The sequence below is a fragment of the Balaenoptera physalus genome (genome assembly GCF_965194825.1).
Source record: "Balaenoptera physalus genome assembly, chromosome: 20".
In the NCBI taxonomy this organism is placed as follows: Eukaryota; Metazoa; Chordata; class Mammalia; order Artiodactyla; family Balaenopteridae; genus Balaenoptera; species Balaenoptera physalus.
This window is the reverse complement of record NC_138901.1, coordinates 4985731-5010365: the sequence shown is the minus strand read 5'-3', so window position 1 is coordinate 5010365 and position 24635 is coordinate 4985731. Positions and strand designations below refer to the sequence as shown.

The 24635-nt window shown below is 50.8% G+C and overlaps 1 long non-coding RNA gene across 2 annotated transcripts in view; it reads left to right on the top strand.

Annotated features, from left to right (window-relative positions):
• LOC309649658 overlaps positions 1 to 24188 on the top strand; it is a 156875-nt gene extending 132687 nt beyond the window's left edge. The window contains exons 4-6 of one of the 2 annotated variants that reach the window (XR_014257224.1): positions 7427 to 7678; positions 15230 to 19027; positions 22805 to 24188. This is a non-coding gene — a long non-coding RNA (uncharacterized lncRNA). The remainder of the gene's footprint in view (positions 1 to 7426; positions 7679 to 15229; positions 19028 to 22804) is intronic. The other variant, XR_014257223.1, reaches the window with a different exon arrangement.
• Positions 24189 to 24635: the final 447 nt, after the last annotated feature.

The following is a 24635-nucleotide window of genomic DNA, read 5'->3' as shown; positions in this document are numbered from 1 at the left end:
ACACAAGAAGGAGGGAAACATGTTAATAGCAATGGGACTCAGTTTACCTACCTTCAACCCCTGTTATTCCCAAGAGGGAAGCTGACTTATTGCCTCACAGTTGTGTCCTTTGGTTCATCAGTTCCGGAATTTTCCACTTCTAGTCCGTTCCCAGACAGAGGGTTGGGAAGGTAGGAGAGCGCCATTAAAGGTCAAAGGTGACACAGACCTCACCCAGCCTCAGGCCTGGGTGGACACTCGTCAAGGCTCTCTCTCCAGACTCCTGGTGGGTCAGGACTCACTGTTCCAGTTGAGGGAGCGGGGTGAAGAGCAGGAAGGGGGGAGGCTGGGTACCAGGGATGCTGTTTGGCCTAAACCAATGAGGGTCAGCTCCACAGGGCTCAGCTGACCTGGAAAACAGGTGGTCGAAGGTATGGGCATGAATGTCCCTTGGCCAAGGTGTGAGAGCTTGTGTGAAGCTCCGGTGACTCACTCTGCTAGCAAACGATAAAAGGGAAGTGACTCACTTTCAACCCTGAACGAGAACTCCTAAGGCCAGGCCGCCAGCACCTGTCTGGGACATGGTTAGTTATTAACGCTGCCGGTAAGAGTGTCATGGGAACCGGACGCTGGCCTGGATTTGCTGGAGGCGGCCTGACTGCTCACAGCTCCCACACCATCCACTCACCTTCTTAGGGCTCCTTCCGGCCTGACCCCAAGTGCAGAAGAGGCCACGGACCTCTTAGTTGTAGAGCATCTCTCAAGGTGCCCCTCGGGGTGCAGATTCCGCAAAGGACGAGGTTTGGTGAGGGGAAACCACAGCCGACAGATCAGCCCGAACACAGGCATTCCAGGAGTGGGCTGCGGATCGGCTGGCCCGGGCTGCCTGCACTCCCTGCCCTGCGGGTGCTGCCCCCAGAGTTCTGCTTTCTGGGGCTCCGTCAGACCTGCAGTGCATGGCTTCGGGTGGTGTGGGCGACGTTGTCCAGGGCCCCGCCGAAGAGGAACTCTGCCACCTCCTGTGGAGGCCCCTGACCCAGGACCATCAACTGAGGCCCTACTGACCTGTGACCCCAGAAGAGGGTAGCATTCTTGCTCCTTTCTGCTCTGCGGGCAGCCCACCACGTCCTGAGGCTGCTTGGGACAGCTTAGGGAAACAGAGGGCCCGGCTCTGAGCACGTTTACGGGGCAGGTTGGGAAAGCCGTAGCTTGTGAGTTGAGCATGGCATTCAAATCAGCTCTGCCCTCTCCTCTTTCTTTTCCATGCCTGGAAAAGGACACAGTGGGGGGACTTCCCTGGCAGTCCAGTGGTTAAGACTTCACCTTCCAATGCAAGGGGTGCAGGTTCGATCCCTGGTCGGGGAACTAAGATCCCACATGCCTCACAGCCAAAAAAAAAAAGAAAATAGCCAAAGCATAAAACAGGAGCAATATTGTAATAGACTCAATAAAGACTTTTAAAATGGTCCACATCGAAAAAATCTTTAAAAATAAAAAAGTACACGATGGGCAGCTTCTCCTCCCAGATCCCCCAAAGCATCCTTCACTGCTCTTGGGGTGGCCCAGCCCGGGCACAAGCCATGCCTTCCTCCCTCCCTCCCCCAAGTCCATGCCCTTCCACTTCCAGGCGTCAAACAGGAGGACAGATTGAATGGGAAGAGGTGGGAATTTTGGTGAGCCAGGCTCCCAGGGTCCAAAAAGGAAGCCCATTGCCCAGAGGGAAGAGCCATCCCCCAATATTTGTTGCCACATGTAAAGCCCTAAAGTCCTGGGGGGCAGTACAGAGAGGGTGGGGTCACCATTTGCCCCCCTGGGCTATGGAAGGAGCCCTGGGCTAGCCACTGGGGCACGTACTCCCTGGGTGGCCCTGAGGAAGTCATCGAGCTACTGCAGCAGAGTTTCCCCATCTGTGAAGTGGGAATCATAACAACACCTGTCCTGCTTACTTGACAGGGTCTGTGTGAGGCCAGCTGAGATCACTGAGCACGTGACAGGGCTCCAGGAGTGGTAAAGGCCACCCAGGTTGGGGTTGAGACACCGGGGTGCTTATGGTGATTAGCAGTAAAGCAGGGCCCGAGGCTTGTGCTCTCCTGGGAAGGTGGCTTCGCAGGCACCCACCTGTGGCTTAAGAGCTTCTTGGGCCTCACACAGCTGGTAGGTCACCGCCTGGTGCGTGTGCTTTGTCTGGGCTCCAGCCTGAACAGACAGCCTGCCCTTGGCTGCTGCAGGGCATGCTTCTCTGCCTTCTCTCCCTTTCTTAGTGGACAGGGCAGGAGCAAAAAGAGATCCTAGGGTCGGGGCTTCCCTGGTGGCGCAGTGGTTGAGAATCTGCCTGCCAGTGCAGGGGACACGGGTTCGAGCTCTGGTCCGGGAAGATCCCACATTCCGCGGAGCAACTGGGCCCGTGAGCCACAACTACTGAGCCTGCGCATCTGGAGCCTGTGCTCCGCAACAAGAGAGGCCCGCGCACCGCGATGAAGAGTGGCCCCCGCTCGCCGCAACTAGAGAAAGCCCTCGCACAGAAACAAAGACCCAACACACCCAAAAATAAATAAATAAATAAATAAATAAAAAATCCATTAAAAAATCACAACCCTTACTATTAAAAAAAAAAAAAAAAAAGAGACCCTAGGGTCTTGCCTCTTAGGTTTTCCCGAGAGACCTTCCGACTGCCCACGTAGGAACTCTGGTGGCCCCGAGTCCACGTCATCATTGGGGTGGTGATTTTGGTGTCTCCTGCCGTATGATCTGTCCTGATTTGTCACCTTCTAGCCATCAAAGAAGAGAGAGGCGCATAGGAGTGTCCGATCCTATGCTGTATACCAAGGAGGTGCTTGACCAGTAGTTGTTGAATACACAAATCATCTAATTCTTAGTTTATGTTGCTTTGTAGTGTTCCATGCATTCATTGAAAAGAGGACTGTTGAGATTGAAGGGCTCTTTCCTGATGGGGCAATAACCATCTATTTAGTGCCTTTTCTGTGCCCAGCACTGTGCTGAATGGATTAGGTACAATTCTTGTTCTCATAAAACCCAACTCTTTTGACTACCTAATCCCATCCCCCATCCACACCCAGGACCTCCTGTACGTCTTTCCAGAGAGGTGTTTCCTGCGTGAACACTTCAACGACAGAGAATTCCATCTCTCCTAAGGCCACCCACTCTCACATTGGCAACTCCAGTTGTTGGGAAGTTCATTCATTGAGGGAGGCTCCCTCTGCTTCTGGATACTTCCAAAAGGAATTGACTTCTGGGACCTGGAAGAATCAAAGGAGACTGAGGTTACTGAGACTTGAAGAAGTGGAGAGAGAAAGGAGCTGCAGACCACCTGTAGGGGGTTCAGTAGTATCCCCCAGAATTCATGTCCACCTAGAACCTCACAGTGGGGCTTTATTTGGAAATAGGGTTTTTACAGATGTAGTTAGTTAAGGATCCAATGGCAAGTCCTTAGGAGAGAAGAGAAGGGGAGACAGACACAGAGAAGAAGGCAACATGAACCTGGAGGCAGAGTGGGGTGATGCGTCCACAAGCCAAGGCTTTGCTGGGAGCCACCAGAAGCTGGGAGAGAGGGCTCCCTCAAGGCCTCCAGAAAGGCACCAACCGTGCCAACACCTTGACTTTGGACTTATGACCTCCAGAGCTGCGAGAAGATAGATGTCTGTTGTTTTAAGCCACCTGTTGGTGGTGATTTGTTACAGCAGCCTCGGGAAACTAATACATCGTCCAGCTGCGAAGAGCAGCATGAGAGTACGGAGGCAGAGAGAAACGTGCTTCTTGGGGGCCTGGAGGAAGCAGACTTGAGGTGAGGGGCCGAGGGGGATGGGCTACATGTCAGGGAGGCTCATCTGTTAGGGAGGAGGGTCTGCAGGCCAGAGGGGCCCCTGGGTGGAGGACCACGCCTCCAGGCTGTGGTGTGTATAGAGGAGAACCCGTTTCCCAGGAAACTTGACAGTCTTCAGAGCCCAGAAAGGTACCCACCCTGGCTTCTCTGACTCTGACCTCTGTCTGCTAAACGGTCCCCAGTTCCTCCTTCTTTATTCATGGCAAGGGATCAAACCAACCTTAACCCTTATACCACCCTGCAGATAAATATGTGACTTTTACAATGACAGAAGTAATTATAAGATGCTCACCATTAGAAACATTTACAAAAGGCAAGGAAAATATTTAGGATCCATATTCGGTTATATATTACTCCATTATTATGAAATAGTTTTTCTGTATTTTTATGGGTATTATTTCATCATAGCATTACGACATGGTAATTTTTGAACATTTCCAATGCTTTTTTTGTGTTTTTCTTTTGCTGTGAAATAAGGCCTGATGACAATCCTGGTAGCAAGAACTGTATTCATATCTGTACTAGTTTCCTGCGGCTGCTGTAACAAAGTACCACCAACTTGGTGGTTTTAAAAAACACACATTTATGATGAATTGGGCGATTGGGTTTGACATGTATACACTGATGTGTATAAAATTGATGACTAATAAGGACCTGCTGTATAAAAAAATAAATAAAATAAAATTCAAAAAAAACCAAAACAAAAAACACACACATTTATTCTCTTACAGTTCTGGAGGCCAGAAGTCTAAAATGAGTCTTATGGGGCTAAAATCAAGTTGTTGGCAGGGCTGGTTCCTTCTGGGGGCTCCCGGGGGGAGAACTGTCCCTGGCCTCTCCCGGGTTCTGGAGGCTGTCGGCATACCTTGACCTGTAGCCACATCACTCCCGTCTTTACCTCTGTGGTCCTATCGTGTCTTCCTCTCTGGAGTCAAATCGTCCTCTGCTTCCCTCTTATAAGGACACTTGTGATTGCATTTAGGGCTCATCTGGATAATCCAGAATCATCTCCCCCGTTTAAGATCCTTAATCTCATTTGCCAAGTCCCTTTTGCCACAGAAGGTAACATTTATAGGTTCCAGAGATTAGAATATGTCTATCTTGGGGGAGGGGCGCGTTAAGGCGTGTCGTTATTGAGCCTATTACCGTGTCCATGACTATTTTCTTACAATAAATTCCTGTAAGTGGAAATAAAGGGTGAAAGGGCAAAACTAACCTTGCGTGAAATGTTTGGAGAAAGTCTGCAGAGTTAAATAGATTGAACCGGTATCTTTTTTTTTTTTTTTTTTAACACCTTTATTGGAGTGTAATTGCTTTACAATGGTGTGTTAGTTTCTGCTTTATAACAAAGTGAATCAGCTATACATATACGTATATCCCCATATCTCCTCCCTCTTGCGTCTCCCTCCCACCCTCCCTATCTGGTGTCTTTTTGCTACTGTCCCTTTAAGAGCCCTTCTTAGCTCTCCTTGGAGTCAGATCTGATGGGGAAGTGGGGGCAGGGGGGGCAGGGGGGCGGGCTGTAGATTGAAATCCCCGTTAGAGGAATCACTTAAAGTTAGCCTCTAGGAAGCTCGGGGCTAATGAGATAATTCCCATTAGGAGAGGAAGGAAGTGAAGGTGGCTTGACATCCCTTCTGTCTCTAATTTATATGATTCACTGAGACCTCCCCCTCTTCCCCCCTGGGGCCCCCCTCCTTCGGCTGGTTCCACTGTCAGCCCTCGTCCTGCCAGCCAGGGCTCTGGTTTCCAGCAAGTCCCAGCACGCCGAGGAACCTGGGAAGGCTGCCTTCTGCCCAGACGAGGCATTCGGGCTCTTTTCTTGGCAGCTGTGCCCGAAGATCTGTTCTTCGCCTCTTTCTCTTTTCCCAGAGCCTCTCCCGGCTCCCCTCCGCCACCACCCCTGCCCAACCAACCGGGATGGGGACCGGTGTCTATGGGACCAAAGAAAAGAGAAAAGCTCTCAACAGAACACAGGCAGGCTCCAGGGGACCGTAGAGGCCACGGCTGCCAAGATCTTGTTTGCGCCCCCCCCCCACCGCCCCATCCCTCTGTACTTGCAGAGGGAAGAGAGAGAGAGAAAAAAGAAGGGAGGGAGAGAACAAGAGAAAGATCCTTCTCTTCCTGTTTTGCTCCGCTGCCTACACTTTTGGTCAAAGCTCTCTCTGCAAACATGACAATCCAGTTTGGGTCTTTAATTAGAAAAGTGTGAAGTAGCCTAAGGTTCAGGGTTTTTCGAGTTCACATCAAACCCTGGAAACACATCTGGGGGTTGCAGAGAGGGACACCCAGTCTCATTGCGGGCATGTTGCCATCAGACTTGCCTCTGTCCTTCACTGGACCTGGTGGGGGTCAGTGCTAGCCGCACCCCACACCCCCGTGTCCAGGAAGGGTCCCTGGCACGTCAAGGGAGGTGGGGCTCTTTCTTGCCCCTGGTTTCAGTCTTTTCTTCCTCTCATTCTCCCCAAGGGAGGCCATATGGTGGAGTGTTCTGAGTCAGGGCCGAGGGCCAGAGCCGAGATGGCCCCGGGGGACAGCCCCGCGGCCCTGATGTGCCGTGTGGGTGGCCTGTCCTGTGAACTTGCTGCCTGACCTCCCAGCGCCTCTGAGAGCCCAGCTGCAGCCTTGGGGAACAGCCTGGCCCCGCCGTGACCGCAGGGCGCTGAGACCCAGCTTCCCTGTCACCTTGACACGTGCACCACGCGCTGTCCGGGCCGGGGCCGGGGCCGGGGCAGACAAGACAGAGCTCCGTAGGCATCCTTCCCTGTTGGGTTGGCTTTTCAGGCTGTGGCGTCTCTAATGGGAGTGAGATAGAGACAGACAAACCGGGGGTTTAAGGAAGACAGGACACACATTAAAAGCACGAGAGAAGCCAGGGAAGGACGTACGAGTTGAAGGCAGAGGGGGTCTGTGCATCTCACCTTTACATGATGGCAGAGGTGGAGTTCCCAGTGGCCTCAGCTGGGCTGGAGTCAAGGGCGCCGTCCTGTTCTGCCAGTGGCCTTGTGCACGGCCTTTGTCACCTGCTCATGACTCGTGGCTGCCTCCCCAGCTCCCTGCACCTGGAGTTCCCAGAGTTTTTAGGGGCCGTCAAGAGAGCATGGAAAGAGGTAAGGGTTAATCTCAATGCTAGAAACAACTTTATGGATCAAATAAGGGGGAAAAAAAAAGGAGTGATGGAAGATGGAGCTGGAGTTTTGTACACCCCTTAGGTCTGGGCTACACCAGGAATATAACCAAGGCACTTACTTCCTCCTTCCTTGGAAACGTACTACCTGGATTCTTTAATAGAGACAGTGCTACAGGGAAATACTGTAATGACAAACACTACTCATTGAGCCTCTGTCCTCCTAACAGCCCTGCGATGGAGGAGCCATGACCATTATTCCTGCTTACAGATGGATTAAAGAGAATGGAGGTCCCTTGCCCGGGACCCGGGATTTGAACCTCGATCTGACTCTGTGTCATTGAGCTAAGGTGTCTCCAGTGAGATGTGCTCCCTGAAGCTTTTCCCGTTGGTAGGATTGAGTGTCCATGCCACTGAGTTGATTCACTTGTTTGTTCGTTCGTTCATTCATGCATTCGTTCATTCACGTGCCTCTTCAGGTCCACGCAGTAAGCCAGGTACTCTGAATGCAAAGAAGAAACACCTGGCCGCACCCCTCCAGCTGCCAGACCTGCGTGGGCCTCAGGAAGGTTCAGGAGGCATCCAATCACCTGCCAGCCCCTGCCTGCCTTCAGTGCACATGCTCTTTCTCTCCAGGCCGATGCGCAGTCCGTCTTGGTGTCCAGATCCAGACAGCTCAGAGGTGCCTCTGTGTCCTCACTGCGGGTGGGACGCAGGCCTTGAACAATAAGGTAGGCAGTGGAGTCCAACAAGGGACGTCAAGGACCGGGTGTGAGGGCTGTCAGTTTCTCCCTCTTGAGGGAAGGGTGTAGTAAACTACCTGCTCTCTGGAACCCCCTCCCTGGCGTGACTCACAGAGGGGAGAGGAGCTCCTTCATGGTCCCCAGGTAGGTGTCTCCCTGTCCCCGGATACCCATGGTTGCAGCAGGGCTGGGACACTCCCGGGCCCGGTCCCTCATTTGCTGTTGTTAAATGGGCCATCTGAAGAGGGAGAGGGGAAGGGCCTTGTGATTGGCCGTTGGGCGGCCCCCGAGGGACATGTTGCCTGATAAGGAGAGGACAGAGGGAGTCTGGGACTGGGGTCCATACTATCTTAAAGTCCATCTTTGGGAACAGTACCCTGCGGATCAACAAGGGGTCTGGGCCGGCCGGTTCGGAAGCGTCTTTGATCCACCTAGAAGTTAATGCTTTTCAATGGAGAGCCACAGAGCAGCCCCACCCAGGGCCATAGAGATAACAGGCCGGTGCAATCACCTACCACCGGCCTCTTGATAATGCCGGGTTTTATTGAGGTCTGGTTTTCGCCCAATGGGAACACATCCGGCGAGCATCAAAGGGAGCCCGCGTCACCTTGTGCAAAGAATCCCGGGCCCTCAGGTGTGTGCGTGTTGGGAAGGGTGTGTTGCATGGCTGTGTGTGCACAAGGCTGCCCGTTGGCAATTTCCTTTCTAGAGATCAGAGGCCACCAGCTCCAGAGGGGCCTTGACAAGTCACAAACTCCACTCCCTTGTTCTGGCTGGTCCAGCTCCTAAGAGGTACCTGCAGGTGATGGTCTAACATCTTACGTGGAAGAGCCACTCCATGTTGTTTTGTCCTTGACTGTATGCTACAGAGGCAGTTGGTATAAGAATTTTAAGGGAGGGGACTTCCCTGGAGGTCCAGCGGTTAAGACTCCACCCTTCCAGTGCAGGGGGCGCAGGTTCGATGCCTGGTCAGGGCACTAAGATCCCACATGCTGCACGGTGCAGCCAAAAAAAAAAAAGAATTTTAAGGGAGAAATGAGGTGTATGCTCAGAAAGAACAAAGCTTATCATTTGGGAATCGCAGACTTGCTCCTTTGTTGATTTTGAAGGTTTTTGCCCTATGTGGATCAAACCTCAGGGTCGTAGATCTCACCTGTAAGAGTGACAGAAACAGGGCGGGCATGGCGGATGGTGGAAGAATCAATGGGGTGCGTAAGGTCACATCTTCGCGGGGATAGAGTGATGGAGACAGTGGCGGAGTGTGGTCCTGGGGGGAAGGGCATCCTGCCCCCCTGCCCCCTGGCAGTGCCTCTTGGCCGCCTCAGATTTCATCTGGGCAGTCAGGCTGCTGGGCATCGTGCGTGGGCCCCTGGAGACAGGGGCAGAGAAACACCACCCTACAACAGAACATCTGGAAGCTTTTTAAAGTTTATTTTTCAACGCATTTGCAAGAGTCAGGACATTTGCACACGAGGTTTACAGGCTGGAGGGAACCCAGGGGTTGTAGTTAAGAGTGAGATGCATTCTGTTTCTTTTTTTTTTTATAAATTTATTTATTTTATTTATTTATTTTTGACTGCGTTGGGTCTTCATTGCTACGCACGGGCTTTCTCTAGTCGCGGGGAGCGGGGGCTACTCTTCGTGGCGGTACGCGGGCTTCTTGTTGTGGTGGCTTCTCTTGCTGTGGAGCACGGGCTTCAGTAGTTGTGGCACGCGGGCTCAGTAGTTGTGGCTCACGGGCTCTAGAGCGCAGGCTCAGTAATTGTGGTGCACGGGCTTAGTTGCTCTGCGGCATGTGGGATCTTCCCGGATCAGGGCTTGAACCCGTGTCCCCTGCATTGGCAGGCAGATTCTTAACCCCTGCGCCACCAGGGAAGCCCAAGAATGAGATGCATTCTGACTCTGTGAGGAAGGGCGGTATGTAAGAAGGGAAGGTGGGAGCCTTGGAAATGGTCAGTGGGAGCCGCAAAGTCCTATGTATTCTTTGCACAGGAACCTGTTAAAAGACTCTGGGAACAGAAGAGGCCCCTGGGCTCCTTGCCTGTTTGATAGCACTGGTACAGGGCAGCCAGATTTCTTCTACCTTATTCCAGTCAGGTGCATTAAGTGGGCTGGCAGAACCCCCAGCAAGGGAAGGGCACACGCTGGGAGGCTCCATCCCACTGAGCCGTCTCCTCTTAGAGACCCACGGGGAGTTCGCCTCTCCTGTAGGAGCTCCAGACTCACACCTCGTGCTCATCTTTCCATCCGAACGGCCCAGCGGGGCTGACGTAGGCAGGGACCAGAGAGGCCGGTTCATCCTGGTGCTGTGAGCGTCCTCGTGTCCCTCCTCTCCCTCTTCCCTTACCACCTCCTTCCCCTCCTCTTCTTTTTCTTCCTCTTCCTCCTTTCCTCCACCTCCTCCCCGTGCCTCCCCCAGTGACATCCTGGACTTCACGATTTGGGCCAAAGGAAACAAGGAAACGCTTGGCTGAGCATTTCAGCCGGGCAGGCTGGGGCTGAAATAATGAAGGAAAAAGTCCCGGCAGGAGAGAGAATTTACACATGACTGCATCCTTCTTTTCACCAAGTCAGAGCGTCAACCTGTCAACCTGTTCAGCTCTCCCTCTTGCTTGGCGGCTGGTTTCTCATTTAATTCTCTCCCCCCTTTCCACTCCGACCTACTTAGGGACCCCCAGCCAAGCTTCTTTTCAGGGCTACATTCAATACGTGTGGAGTTTCTCCTTTTGCTCAGAGCGTAGCCCTGTGAGAGGATTCTGGTTTCACTGCCTGGGGAGTTTACCAGTTGGATGGAGAACGTAGGCTCCTCGTTTCTAAATAGGCCCCATCGCTGTATCGCTGTCTTCATTGAGACAGTTGTTCCTGTTGCGTGAGCTCATGTTTATAGTGCCTGGTGGGAGCCGGTTCACTGTGTGCTGGGTTCATTAGGGGCGGAAACTGAGGCTTTGTGTTGTTATTCATGGGAGACACTGAAAGGTGTCCACCCCGTTCTGATGGGAAACGAGGTGACACAGCCACCAGGAATTCCACGCCATCCAGCCACCCCGTCTGGCAGCTGGGATGTTCGTTCCCAAGTCTACCCGGGTCGCCCTCATTACGGTTTCTGCCTAGGAGTATCTTGTGTCCCGGCCATCGTCCGGATTCAGGTGTGTCGCTGCCTTCTCCGGCTTGGAGCAGGCTCTCCTCTGGGCCCACTGGCCCTTTGCAACGTGCAACGGTTCTCAGCACTGGCCTCATGTCGGCATCACCTGGACAGCTTTAACTGCTGCCCTGTCCTGTCCTAGTGGGTTCCGACCTCACCAGGCTGGGGTGAGAATTTTGGCCCAGGAAGTTTGAAGAACTTCCCAGGTGATTCTAATGTGCAGCCAAAGTCAAGAATGAACCGCTACTCAGAGGCGGTGTTTCTCTACAGCGGGCGATTTTGTTGCCCGCTCCGCCCCCGACCCCAGATGTAGGCCGGTGTCTGAGACATTTTCAGCACTGAGAGGGGCTTCTCCCGGCTTCCAGGGGGTGGAGGTCAGGGGTGCTGCTGAGCGTCTTACAATGCATGGGACAGCATCCCCGCCCCCGCCCCCACCCAACAATTATCCTGCCCAAAAGTCACTAGTGCCAGAATTTGAGAAACCTTGCTCTAGAATGGTGGTTTCACACTTGAGTGTGCACCAGAATGACCCAGAGGGCTTGTTAAGACACAGAATGCTGGGTTCCACCCCCAGAGGTTTGGATTCAGTAAGTCTGGGGTGGGGCCTGGGAATGTGCATTTCTGAGTTCCCAGGTGCTTCTGAAGCTGTTGTCAAGGGCTGCACATTGAGGACCACTACTCTAGGATGACTCTGAATCCTGTTTCCCTAGGTCTGTGGTATATTGGATCCATTATGATTAGTAGAAAAGTCTAAAATAACAGTGACTTAATAACGAGGGCAGAAGAGCATTCTCTCTCACGTAACAGAAATCCAAAGAAAGGCCATCCACAGCTAGTATGGCAGTTCTGGAGTTATCAGGGATCCAGGCTTCCACCTTCTGGTTAGATTATCTTAGTGCATGACTCCCATTTTCATTGGAGCCCCTCAAAGTCCAAGATGGTTGCTGGGGCACCAGCCATTATGTCCTCATTGAAAGCAGAAGGGAGTAAAGGCAGATAGGGAAAAATGGGGCTCCTTCAAACACCTTTGGAACAGCCTCCCCAGAAGTTCCACAACACTTTTCACTTCCATTTCTTTGACCGGATCTTAGTCACATGGCCCTAGCTAAGCTGCCAAGGGAGGCTGAGAAACATAGTCTTTTTACTCTGGGCCACAATGTGCCAGCCAAAAATGAGAGTTATGTTGCTTAGTAGAAAAGGGAGAAGAGATACTGGGATGGGCACTTAACAGCGTCTACCCATATCTGCACGTCTAATCCTTCCTAAGAGGTATCATTTATTTGGCATCTGCCACGTGCCATGTGCTTTTCATGCAGTATCTCATTTAATCCTAAAAGCTCTGCAGGGCAGATGATAATATTATCTCTGTTTTTGCAGATGGCAAAACTGAGGCTTTCGGAGATGAAGCTACTGGCCCCAGTGACGGTCACCAGTGGTGTCATCTGAGAGCCCACTTCAAAGCTTGGGCTGCTTCTTGCCTCAGTTACTCTCAGAGACTTGACTTTTTCCTTCTCAGCCTGTAGAGTGGCTGTTAGACCTCCCCAAGCCAAATTCCCCATTGTCATCGGTATTTATGCTGTGATACCCTCCTCTCTAGGTCTGTGGGGAAACAGACAAGATACGCCCTGATTGACAAGATTAGTTTCCTCTGTGCTGCCATAAAATTATCACAGACTTAGTGGCTTTAATCAAGACTCATTTATTCTCTTAACAGTCTCTTACGTTAGTCAGTTTCACAGGGCTGAAGTCAAGGTATCTGCAGGGCTGTTTCCTTCTGGAAGCTCTAGGGAAGAGTTTGTTTCCTGGCCTTTCTAGCTTCTGGGGGGCCACCTGCTTCCCTGGCCTCATGCTTTCTTCCTTGAATCACTCACTCCAGCCTCTTGCTTTTGTTATCACATCTCCTGCTCCTTCTCCTGTGTCACATCTCCGTCTGCCTCCCTCTTATAAGGAGACCTGTGATTACGTTTGCCCCGGCTCCCCCGATAATCCAGGATAATCTCTGCATCTCAAGATCCTTAACTTTTGCTGTAGTAGGTAACATTCACAGGTTGCTGGATTTATTAGGATGTGAGTATCTTTGGGGGCTAATATTCAGCCCGTCGCAGGGGCCGTCTTGCTGCTGTTCTTCCTTTCCTGGTCCCCAGTTTTTCTCCCATGGGTTGTTCCACATGTCAGCTCTACATGCATTTTACTTCCGTCCCGGGAGTTTTCAAAGAGGCCAGAGGCAGGGTCTGAAGGGCCAGGTGGTGCTTTGGAGGCTTGTCTAACCAGCTCCTAGTGGCCATAGAAACGAGCATGAAAACATTCAAGTGGGAGAAGATTGGGGCAGGGGATCCGGCCCTAGAGGTGGCAGAGTGACTTAACCTGGGGAATGATGCTGGAGGGAGAGGCAAGAACAGCTGCCCTGGCGGTCCCAGGTCCTAACCCCTCCGGGCTGGGTTTCTAAGTAATCTTTCAAATCTCTAGGTGCCTGCTAATCCAAGGGCCCCATTGCCTTTCTCTAAGCTAATAGAGGCGTGTCTTTGGCCAAATATAAATGCTGCACCTAGCAGAGTTTGATGAGAGGAGGGGCGAGTGTCCGGCTCTGCTTAGGCTGGTCCTAACCTCATTTTCCTCCCCTGGGTTGATGCCCTCGTTTCCACCCCTCCCCCAGCCCCCTTGGCTGGGTCTGCCGGGCTGGGATGAGTCCGGGGAGGGATGAGGTGGGGTCGTGTGTTTTGCTTTTTATTTTATTTTGCCCATGCCTCCCGACATTCCCCTCTGTGTTTAATGTCCCACTGCCAAGTGCATGTGGTTGCCGGGCGACAAGAAGGAAGTCCCTGTGTGATTCACCGGGCTGCTGCCAGTTAATTTGCTAGCTGCGTGAGTCTCCCTGGGGAAAGGGCTTCTCCCTGGTTCCCTCTGGGGCAGCTCAGAGGGCTGCTGGCCAGGAGGGGAAAGGAAACCAGAACGTTTAGCAGAACTTTGAGGTTATTGGGGGCGTTTGGGGGTCCAAAGGAAAGGGAGTGTCCAGAGGGCCCGGACAACACCTGGGCGAGGTGTCTGGTGTCCCTCTTGGCCACCGACCGGAGAGCCGCCCGGAGCACCGGGGTGCCTCTGCTTAGGCTCGTTGGCTGGCTTTTTTGGGGTTCTGGCTCGTGCATAGGCAGACTCTCTCTCCCGTCACAGTTCTCCTGCAGACGAGCGTCCTGAACCGTCTTCTCCCTACTCGACCTCCTCCAGGCCCTTAGGTGATGTCCTCCCATCTCTGACAATCAGCACCCTTCTCTCTGGTTTCACGGTAGCCGCCCACAGCCCCGCCAGGGGTTCAGCCAAAGCCCGCAGGAAGGAGAGCTGCCTTGAAGCAGCCTGAGCCCCGACCCTCGCCGTCTCTAGGGGGACAGAGGGAGCCCGTTGGCCCGACTGCCCCCAGAAGCCTTAGTGCATCTCCCTCAGATATTGCTGTCCTTCTGGCCTCGTGCTTTACAGTGTTGCCTCCCTACTATGACCTACAGGGGTGGGGTTTGCCTGTCTGGTTTATATCTGCGTTCAGAGCATCTCATCCAATGTGGTGCTTGTGAACGCATGGATTTGCAAGTTATTCCTCGTAGGCTGATGGTGATTGTTGGAACCAGAGACGTGGAGCCCGGATTATCTGGGTTCGTGAATAGGTCTCAGCACCTATTTTCAAATGGGGAAGTCCCCTGAGGGCATTTAATGGTAATGAACATATTTGGCACTCAGAAATGGGGTAGATGGCATAGTGGGAAGCCAGGAAAGCATGGCGAGTCCAAGTGCATCTTCATTTGCTTGCAATCAGCATTACAGAAAGGGAACTGTGTTAAGTCGTATCTTCCCATTTCCCTGGAGGGGCCCCATCCACTCTGAATAATCTCCTAATTAGTTGTTAAGGGTCTTGTGAAAGCAGAGAGACGTTCCAGCTGAAGTGCACATTAGGATGAGGGACCAGGTGCTTGTCATCCTATGTTGAGAACATTGGTGCCCTCTGTGCCTCAGTTTTCCCATGTGTGAACTGGGTAATCTGACACCTCCATGCCCCCGGCCCCATATCTCATGGACATAACAGGGACATGCTGAAAAATAGAATTTTCCACTTCCTCTGAGCAGGCTGTATTCAGTGGTATTTTTTTTTTTTTTTAAATCAGTTACGGGTGTAGTGGTGAGATTTGTGTAGAAGGTTCCCAGCCATGATTCAGCATACAGGGAGTTCCTTGAATGGTATAAATTGGCCTTTCTTCTTCCTTAATGAAAATAATGCTTTTAGAAGCAGTGTGTGTTCTGTTCAGTAGCTAGAACTTTCTGGACTAAAGGCAGTAGGGTGATGCTCATTGTTGAAAGACATCTGTTGAAAGGACAGAAGCCGGAATCTCACTGTTATGCTGTTTTTTGGTCCACAGGCCTGGAAGGCAGGACAGGTAAAGAGCTGTTCCTCTTCACCCACACTTCCCACCAGGAACCTTAGTGGAGCCAAAGTTTGCCACTAGGACCACCGCAGGACCTGGCTAAGATAGGACCATCTCTTAAGAGGCAAGAGCTCTGGATTTGATTGAGAATTCTTATTTTGGAGAATAAAGAAACTTCTGGATTGGAGAAGACATTTGAGGAGAAAGCAAAGACCCTTGCCCTGAGGAATAGTGTCTTGTGTTGACCTGCATGAACTGGAGGCCACCTACAATTAAAGAAGATGCCAGGGTCCCGGGCCTTCTTCTTCCTTCTGGTGGGAAACGTTTCTTCTGCTGCTGACTGGTCTTAAGACTCCCCTCTACCAGTCCTCGGGAACCAGAGGGCTTTCTGCCCCACCCTTTCTTGCCACCTGCACCCACCACATCTGCTGTGCCTTTGGACTCAGCAGTTCTTCTCGTTCGCTCCATTATCTCCCACCCAGATACAGAGTGAATAGTTAACTACACGTAGGTCAGTGGGATCTTACTTTTTGTGCCTGCTTCTTCTAAAGAGGCCGGTGTTTGCACGTTGCTGTACAAGCAGCCTTGGAATAGTATCCCTTCTCATCTATGTGGGATCTGGCCCCCACAGGCTCCAGAGTGTTGCGCATCTGTGCGGAAATCCTTCAGGCTCTAATGTGCTAGGATGTTGGAGGGGGCTTCGGCAGGGAGCTGGATCCTGAAGGCTAGCGTCCCCCACGTTCAACTTTCTTGGTTTGGATCGCATGCAGGTGCGCGTCTGGAGGAGCAGAAAATGAATACGCCTTCTGTTGACGCAGATGCATGGTCCACTGTGAAGACTCTCTTCCTTCCAGCTGGGCAGTTGGGGTCCATGTCAGAACATGATGCGTCATTACGGAGTATCCAGCGACCAGAGTTGATGGTGTTTCTTGAGGACCCTCTCCCTCCAGTGTGTGCTGGTGACACCTACACCCGACCATAGATGGGGTCCCACGAAACACCAGTCCTGTTTGTTCCTTTCACTCTGCAGCCACCATATATGTGGCTGAAAACTTTTCCTGGAGACCGATCGTGGTTCAGCCTTGTCCAAAATGCAGAGCCAAAGATGTGTGTACTTCCTCTTTCTGAAGCAAATGGATGACTTGCCTTTGTAAAAAGAATTCAAGCCAGACGTATACATGTTCCCTGGGTTGTAGATGCTGCGTATGTATGACCATTTAGTGATGTCAGTGTCTTGTCAGGGAAGCAATGGGGTCCATCTTGGCGTCTCAGATTCACCACCAGACAAATGAGGGGAACCTCTGAGGGATGTTCCGTGCTATTGAAATGGGAAGCTTGTTTGTGGGCTTTCACCTTCCTTCCTTGACCAGTATACACACGCCTCACATTAGCTTCCTTCGGGTTTTAAGGAAAAGAGACCCATTTATATCACCTCTGTAAATGCTGGTGTGTTTCAGGTTGCCATGGATACAACGTATTGATAGAAAGGAAACAGTCTACTCAGCAGCTGCCCACCCAGGCCTTCCCAAGAAGCCCAAGTCATTCAAGATACCCAGTCTCACTGGGTGGTTTCCAGGGATAGCAAAACTGAACCACCATGCTCACCTTGATCTTCCGTTGGCATCAGCACCCGCTGCTCCTGATTCTAGGAGATGCCATGGTGATGGGCTGATGGTGACTATCTGTCCCAGTTTGCCCGGGACTGAGGGATTTCCTGGGATGCAGGACTCCTGGTGCTAAACCTGGGGCAGTCCTAAGCACATTGGAACAACTGGTCACCCTACTGGAGACTCGATGACCTTGCCTCTGCTTCTACTTCATCTGCTGTAACTGGCTGATGCTCTTGATTGGTTTGGCCAGATGCCATCCAGAGCCCTTGCGTCTGGCCACTTCATTGGCCACTGGGCAGCCTCTAGATGGACCAGGCGCACCAATCGATCTTGACCACATCAGTTGTTTCCAAGGTGGCAGGACTGCATGATATTGAATCAAAACCTGGCTATAAAGAACCAGCTGAGACCACATCCTTCAGAAGCGTGCTGTGGACAGATGGGCATGGTAGGCATTCAAGGTACCAGGGGTTCCTTTCCCGTACAATCCTACTTACAAAGGTGAAGTGAATCTTTTCCATTGAGAAGAAAACAGTTCACTGTGAAACAAAAACTAATACAGCCACTGGAAACAATGGAAAAAAGACTATGGTGTGTGCGTGTGCGTGTGTGTGTGTGTGCGCATGCGTATCATACAAGCACAGACTGTGTAGAATAATGAGCCAAGAAGAAAATTCTGCATCTTAGCGAGACTAAGAGCTAAATACCTTTGGGATGGTGTTGTCTGGAGAGGGAAGGAGTTGGCTACAAGACTTCCTGAAATCCCTTTGAACTCTAGGGTCCCTTAAAATATCAGGGGCATGTAAATTGGGCCTAAGTGTGTACTTTCTGTCTGAAGTCTCCTAGATAACCTTTGAGTTTAACTCAGATAGTGTTGAATGGGGACCGCCCCCCCCAGCTCACCCTTACCTTTCCAGACACTGGCTTTATCTGGGATAAGGCAGCGGAACTTGGTGGTGGTAGCAGGGAAGGAGGAGAAGGTTGTGCCAGCCCAGCGTGGGGTGTTCATGACAAGTAAGAACAATCTGAAGGCAAATTACAGGTTCTTTTCAGGTTCGCTAAAGCCAGGCTCTCAGGATGGCATGCCATCCTGAAGTTGTTGCTTCTTGCTGAGGGGATCAAGTCTCTATCTTTTCTGCTGAAAGACAAGCATGAGCGTCTGGAGCCCTGGAACACAGGTCTTCAGCTAATCATGCTCATCTTCCGTGGTGTGGCCCCAGAAGGTCATCGCCTGTCAGGGTGGAGATGAGCACACAAACACCTAGAAAGGACTCTCATTACACACGTGTAGAGGTTAAGACCCGACCTTGTGCACCTGGGTCTTTGCCCCTGTTCTGACTCTCCTTGCCTTCACTGCCATTGAAGGAATGCTACCCAGCTCCTGGGGTGTCATTTTTCTTTTTTAAAAGATGGACTCATTTCAGATATTTCCTTCGTTCATATCCCACACACGGTCATTGGTTCCAGAAGAAGTCCCACTGCTGTGCCAAAAGCAACAATTTCCTCTTTTTCTCTCTTTTCTTATCTTCTCATCCACGTCGAATCCCAGATTCCCAGAGCCTGAAGTGGTCTAAAGCATCACTCTTATCTAGATCTACCTCTGACTAATGCAGGAATCCTGTTTCCCACATCAGATGAGGGATGGTCCAGGCCTGGGGGAGGTCAGCCTTTTTGTCAGAGTGGGAGAGAACTGGGAGAGAAGGTTGGACGATATTCAACCTGGTGGGGAAGCAGAATTTTAAAGAGCGGTTCATGGGCCGCCAAGTGTCCACGAATGTCAGTTTCTTCATCGGATATTGAGCCACAGTGCATCTTATTTCTGGGTCCAGGTGTCTTATGCTGATAAAAAGCACAGAGTCAGAAGACAAGGAGACCTAAGTTTTTGTCTCAGAAAGTCCCCCTTCTTAAGTCCTTCCATGTACAATGAGGGAGTCAGGCCACACATTCCCCAAAGCCTCTTCTACCTCTGCCGTCCACGATGCCGCCATATTGGATAGAATTCATGACTTAAGAGATTTGCTATTTTTTAAAAAAATTTTATTTTATATTGGAGCATAGTTGATTAACGATGTTGTGTTAGTTAATTCGGTTGTACATATACATGTACCTATTCTTTTTCAAATTCTTTTCCCATTTAGGTTATTACAGAATATTGGGCAGAGTTCCCTGTGCTACACAGTAGGTAAGATTTGCTTTTTTTTTTTTTTTTTTTTTTTTCTCTCTGGCTCTAGTCCTGCCTTAACTTCAACTTGCTCCAAGATCATGTATAAATCACTCAAGCCTTTTCTCCGGCTCTCAGTTTTCTCATCAATAAAATGGGAGAGGGGAGTGTGGAGTGGGTGGCCTTGATGGTCCTCCAAGGTCCCTCCCATGTGTCAAGTTCTAAGCCTTGCCTGACGCAGCTGATGTCTGACAAGTAGCTCTCTCTGCCTTTGCCTTCGGCTGCACAGGCCAAAAACGGGGCTGTCCTGGGAAGTCCATGACCAAAGACTACTTCAAAGCTGCTTGCCCTTGTTGTCAGCTACACGGAGCAAGAGTCTGTCGAGCGAGAAGGCAAATAGACACACAGACTGATGACCGGAGAGGGGAAGGGGGACTGCTGTTTACCTGGGGTGACTGGGAGGGGGAAAAAACCCACGTGCCGTTTTGACCAATAAATAAAAACTGGGAGCTCTGCGTGGCTAAAACTGTAGGGGATTTCTTAGTTTGCTTAGCGAAAGGCAAATATTAAGTCTTACGTTGACCTGTCCTGGGACCTCCCTTTTGGCTTTTGTATGCTGTCCGGCGCTGATCACCGTGGACTCCAGGTTATCAGGTTCTGCCGAAGGGTTTTTTTTAAAAAAATTGTTTTCCGTCTCTTTCTCCTTTCCTTCCTCCTTTGCCTGCCCCCCACTCCCACCTTCTAGGGTAAGGGTAGCTCAGGCCTGGGTTTTGGAGAGGCGGGGAGCGCAGGATGCGGAAGACTTGTTGTCCTGGGCGTGAAGCCGCCTGTGTTCAGGGCTCCGGCTGCCCTGGGGGTTACCCTTGGCCATGGCGCGCTGGCTCAGGGCTGCAAGCCCACCAGGTGGTCCTCGGGCGTCTCCTCCATCCTTGAGCTCTTCGAAAAGTTAGGTCCCAGGCTGTTGGGTGAAGCTCTTGCCTCTCATTAAACTTAAAATAAGCATCGTCACAGCCGTTGGATAAAAGATACAGATCTCCCGATTCTAAGTGGTTTCACAGTGACAGATGAGTCCAGCCTGACGCGCTGAAAGATGAACTGATCAGCTTGTCACTCCCCATGTGAGACAGGCTGGCACCCAGGACCTGGGACCCTTTGCTGCAGTGCTTGCACCTGGACAAACGACTCCTGAACAACAAAATACAAAGAAACTATAAGGGACTAAAAATAACTGCGTGCATGCACAGTTGGGGCAAGTTCTGGACAACAAGATACAAAGAGACCAAAAACCCAACTGCCTGTTTCTGAAGAGCGAAAACAGGGTGTCGGGAGCAAAAGCAGGGTCCTGCGCAGGCCCCCCTGCACACAGCACCACCAAAGGGGTGGGCAGACCACCTCAGCCACCGCTCCGGCCCGACCCCTGGACACACCCCTCCCCTCACCCCATATAAGGAACAAGTTCACACCCCCTCAGGGAGCAATCAAGGGGACCTGTTACTTGTTTTTGCTCCCTGCTGCTGCAGCAGGGGCCCCAGTAAAGCCTTGCCTGAATTTCTTATCTGGCCTCTGATCAATTTCGATCGATTGAGGAAGCCCGAGAACCCCGGTAGGTATCACATGGAGTGAGATATCCAGACCTCCGGGAGCTAGACAACCACCCAGTCTATCCTGTTTCCACGTATGAGCTGCAGTGAAACTAAACTAGATGGCACATTCTTTACCCTTTGCCGTAAGCATCTTCAGTCTGTTCTAAAGCGCTGCAGTTCCGGGATACTCGCGTCTCCTGGGTGGTGTTCGCTAACACCCACCCACTGTGGGGTACAGCACACCAAGGCGCGTTGCTCCGTGTCAGACCCCTATGCCCTTTTCCAGGCCACCCCGGTCACTGTCCGCGGAGAAGGCATCTTACCAGCCCACCCGGATATGACGGGCAGTTCCCCACCACTGCTCATGCAGTCAAGAGTTGGGAATGTTCTGGAATTGCTTAATTAAGAAAGTTCCTTTCACACTCCAGTGGTGATTTTTGATTGAACTCAGCATGAGTTTTAATCCTCTGGCAATTCTTCCTGGATGAGTCTATGCTTTAAAAGATCTATGTTGGGCCACCAGGCTACTGAAATCCTGTTAATCCTTCAAGGCTCATTTCAAATGCTCCCTGCTCTAGGACGCCTTCTTGGGTTTCTTCTTCCCTCTCAACCAGTTGGGACCTCTCCCTCTGTCACATATTCTCTTAAAGCATCTGGCACTGGCTAGGTACCCCAAAACACTGATCCCTCCTTCCTCACCAGAACACCTTTTGTATGTCATTTACTATGCTTATATTGAACTTGTTTTAAACTTGTTTCTCCCAACATTCCTCTGTCTGTCTGTCTCTCTCTCTCTCATAAAAGCAGGAACAGGGTCACTCCGTACACTTTGAAATGTATCCCTAAAATGCCCAATAATGTTCAGGATCACATGGCAGGCACTGTGATTGACATTTCATCCTCAGAAATTAGAGATACACAGGGATCCATGGCTTTGCTCAGGTCTTATATATGAGAGCTGGGATTCATACCAAGGTCACTGGACACCTGAAGTTCAGAGCTCTTAAGTTGTATCATAGTGGCTTTTACCTGGTAGATATACAAGGGAGATGTTGAGTTGACTTTCCCTATTAGTGATCTGTTACTGTGTATACCACTAAGGTTGCCTGTTTTTTGTCTGCCTATTAATCAATAAAGTGTGTTCTGAACAGCAGAGAAAATGTGCTTGTTCCTTGATTGGTTGCTTTCCCTGCAGAATCTCTTCTTGAAATAGAATATGTCTGGTTTTTGCCAGTTATCTGAGAGTTAGGGTGATTTTTAAGGTAGGAAAGAGAAATTTAAAATCAAAAGTTTAGGTCAGAATTTCTAAAGAATCTCACACTGTCTAATAGGGAGAAATACAGAAGAAAAACACAACACATATGAGATGTCTTTTGCCTTCGGGATCTTACAGTCTGGTCAGACAAGAATGGCACACACAAATTCATCAATCGCATTTGCCAAATAAACTCATGGTTAGTATTACTGGAGAATATGGGTGGATAATGCTGCCTGCTCTTCGCCCTGTCATGAACGTTTCCAGCAAGTCGCAAACAGAGAAGTTGGATTATGATGAGCAGCCCCCCTAATGGGGACGGACCTCCTGGGTTCCAGGGCTTACCACTGGGGGACAGAAGGCAAAGGTGGGAGAGGCACCATTTGAGAGCAAGCAGACCCCGGGAGAGGAGAGTCTGTTCCCATTTGCTATCTGATGAACCAACACATCTGTGGGGAGGAGAGCAGAAAGGTCGGCAGAAGTTTCACCTTTTGAGGGAAGAGAAGAACTCAAAGACCACCCCCTCTTCTTTGTACAAATGAGTAAAATTAGAATTTGGACAAAGTGGGGGTCATCTGTGGGCTCTGGTCACCAAGACCAATTTCAGACATTCAAGAGATGGTAAGACACTTGGCCAAGAAAAATCAGGCAGTTCAGGAAAGAATACAGCCCAACCTCTTACATACAGTGCTTTACGGTTTAAAAGGTCCTGCCAAAGCTTCTGATTGGAATCACAGCAACTTTGTGAGATGGTATTAAGACCTCTTTGTTACAGGTGAGGAAAGTAAGGTGAGGGAGGTTCAATGACTTGCCCTAGAGCACACCCCGTAAGGCCCCTGCCCTAAGGGCAGTGGTACAGTTTCTCTGTGCAAACTGTATTAGTCACTGTAGGCTGCTGTAACAAAATAGCCCCAAATCTCTGTTGTTTTACCTAATGCCGATTTCCCATTCATTTTCCAGGGGGAATGTGAGTTGGCTGTGGTGGAAACAGGATGCTCTTTTTCATGCAGATATTCAGAGACTCAGGTTCCTGTCTTAGGACATCACCAGACCTCTAGCAGTGACACGTCCAAGGAGTAACTTAACCTCATCTTTAAACTGCTTCGTAAGGTGGTTGCAAGGTTTAGATGAGTTACTGCAGGCGTGGCACTTAGAACGGTGCCAGGGACGTGGCGCTCGATAAATGTGGGCTCTTCGCTCTACACTCTGAACGTGGAACTGTATGGGCCCATCTGCCGTGACTCTGGGCTCACGTGATTTCTGCGCCTGGGTAGTAGGAGACTTCAAATGTGAACTCTGCCACTACATCTACGTTTCCCCAGTGTGGACAAGGCATCACTGAATCTCTCCAGCTGTGGGGAGCCCTTTCGGTTGTTTGGTTTGGTTTGGGGGCTAGAGCTGGGTTGCCAGCCAAGAGTATAGATGACAATGCCTGGATACTAGCCCTCGGAACGGTGATTCTCCTTCTTGGGGACCCTCAGCACCACATCAGCTTCATCTGACTCTAATACCAGTCAAGCTTTTTCTCCCCAAGTCCAGGTTCTCTCCAGAACTTGTCCGTTGCCTCAACTGACTAAGGAAGCCCTACAGACTACCCAATCAGACATACACATTGAGTTCTTGAAGCCCTTTCTCTTGCCTCCTCTACCCGGGCAGAGAAAGGAGCTGATCTCACAAGCCAGGCAGCCTTCTCCCCATTTCCACACCTAGATTTCACATCACACCCTTCTTCTCCGCTGCAGACCAGCGAGCTCCTCTCTCAGCCCCCCGGCTGGGTGTGGGTTCTTGTAGCTGTGAGACCTCAGTCGCTCAGGATTCTGGCACCGGCTCGTCTGTTCTGTCTTCGGCTCTCCTGGCACCGCCGGAGAATGGAAAAGCTGGTCTGTTTACAGGACATGGGGCCAGAACAGCATTAAAAACTAAGGAACAAATAAAACGTGGTAAACAAATTTACTTTCCAGTAAGGAGTGCTCCTAGCCCGGTCCTTCAACAGGAACCATTTTCCTCATGTGTTTGGATAAACGTTCATTCTGGGCAATTACCATTCCCAGGGAGCGGCTGCCTATTTCCGTTGGCTATTTATTTTGATTTTGACCGTTTCTCCCCCTTCTGAGCATCAGACACCTAATAGTAAAGAAACTGTGCTCCCTCCCGGGGCCCTGGGAGCAACCCCCCAAGCCTTCCTTCTCTCGTCTCTTCCATCACTCCTTCACCTCCAGACGAGGCAAGGACATGGCGGGCATCTTGCCCTGGATGGAAGCTGCTCTTCAGGGAGAAGGAAGGAGGGAAGGAGGTGAAGCAGAGGAGAGAAATGGTTTCAAATAAAAGCTGGAACAGATACAAAGGTTTGTGTGTGGGTGACCGTCTCTTTGAGAAAGCTCTTCAGCATGAATCCCCCTTGTGAGTTTTCGTGGGAGCAGAAAGCCATTGATCTCAGGTTTCCTGACCCCAGCAGGTAGCTTATTGTAAAGCAGTTCATCCAGAGGGGAAAAAATACCTTGTTTCAGCATTTTAATTTTTTTTCCAGGGCTCTGAACCAGACTTGTAAGAAAGGAGATAGAGAGGATTAACTTATTCTTTCCTAGCTCTGAAATAGATGTAACTGGTGGAAAAAAAAAAAAGAAGCAAACAACTTGGAACAATGATTATTCTTGTTTACTTGTTTAGAAACGCATAGTTATGAAGGGCCCCTATTTGCATATTTTAAACTCCCCCCCCCCTCCTCATTCCCCTCTGCCCTGTTTTCCTTCTGTGCTGGGATGGAGGAAGGGAAGGCACACCCTAAGCAGAC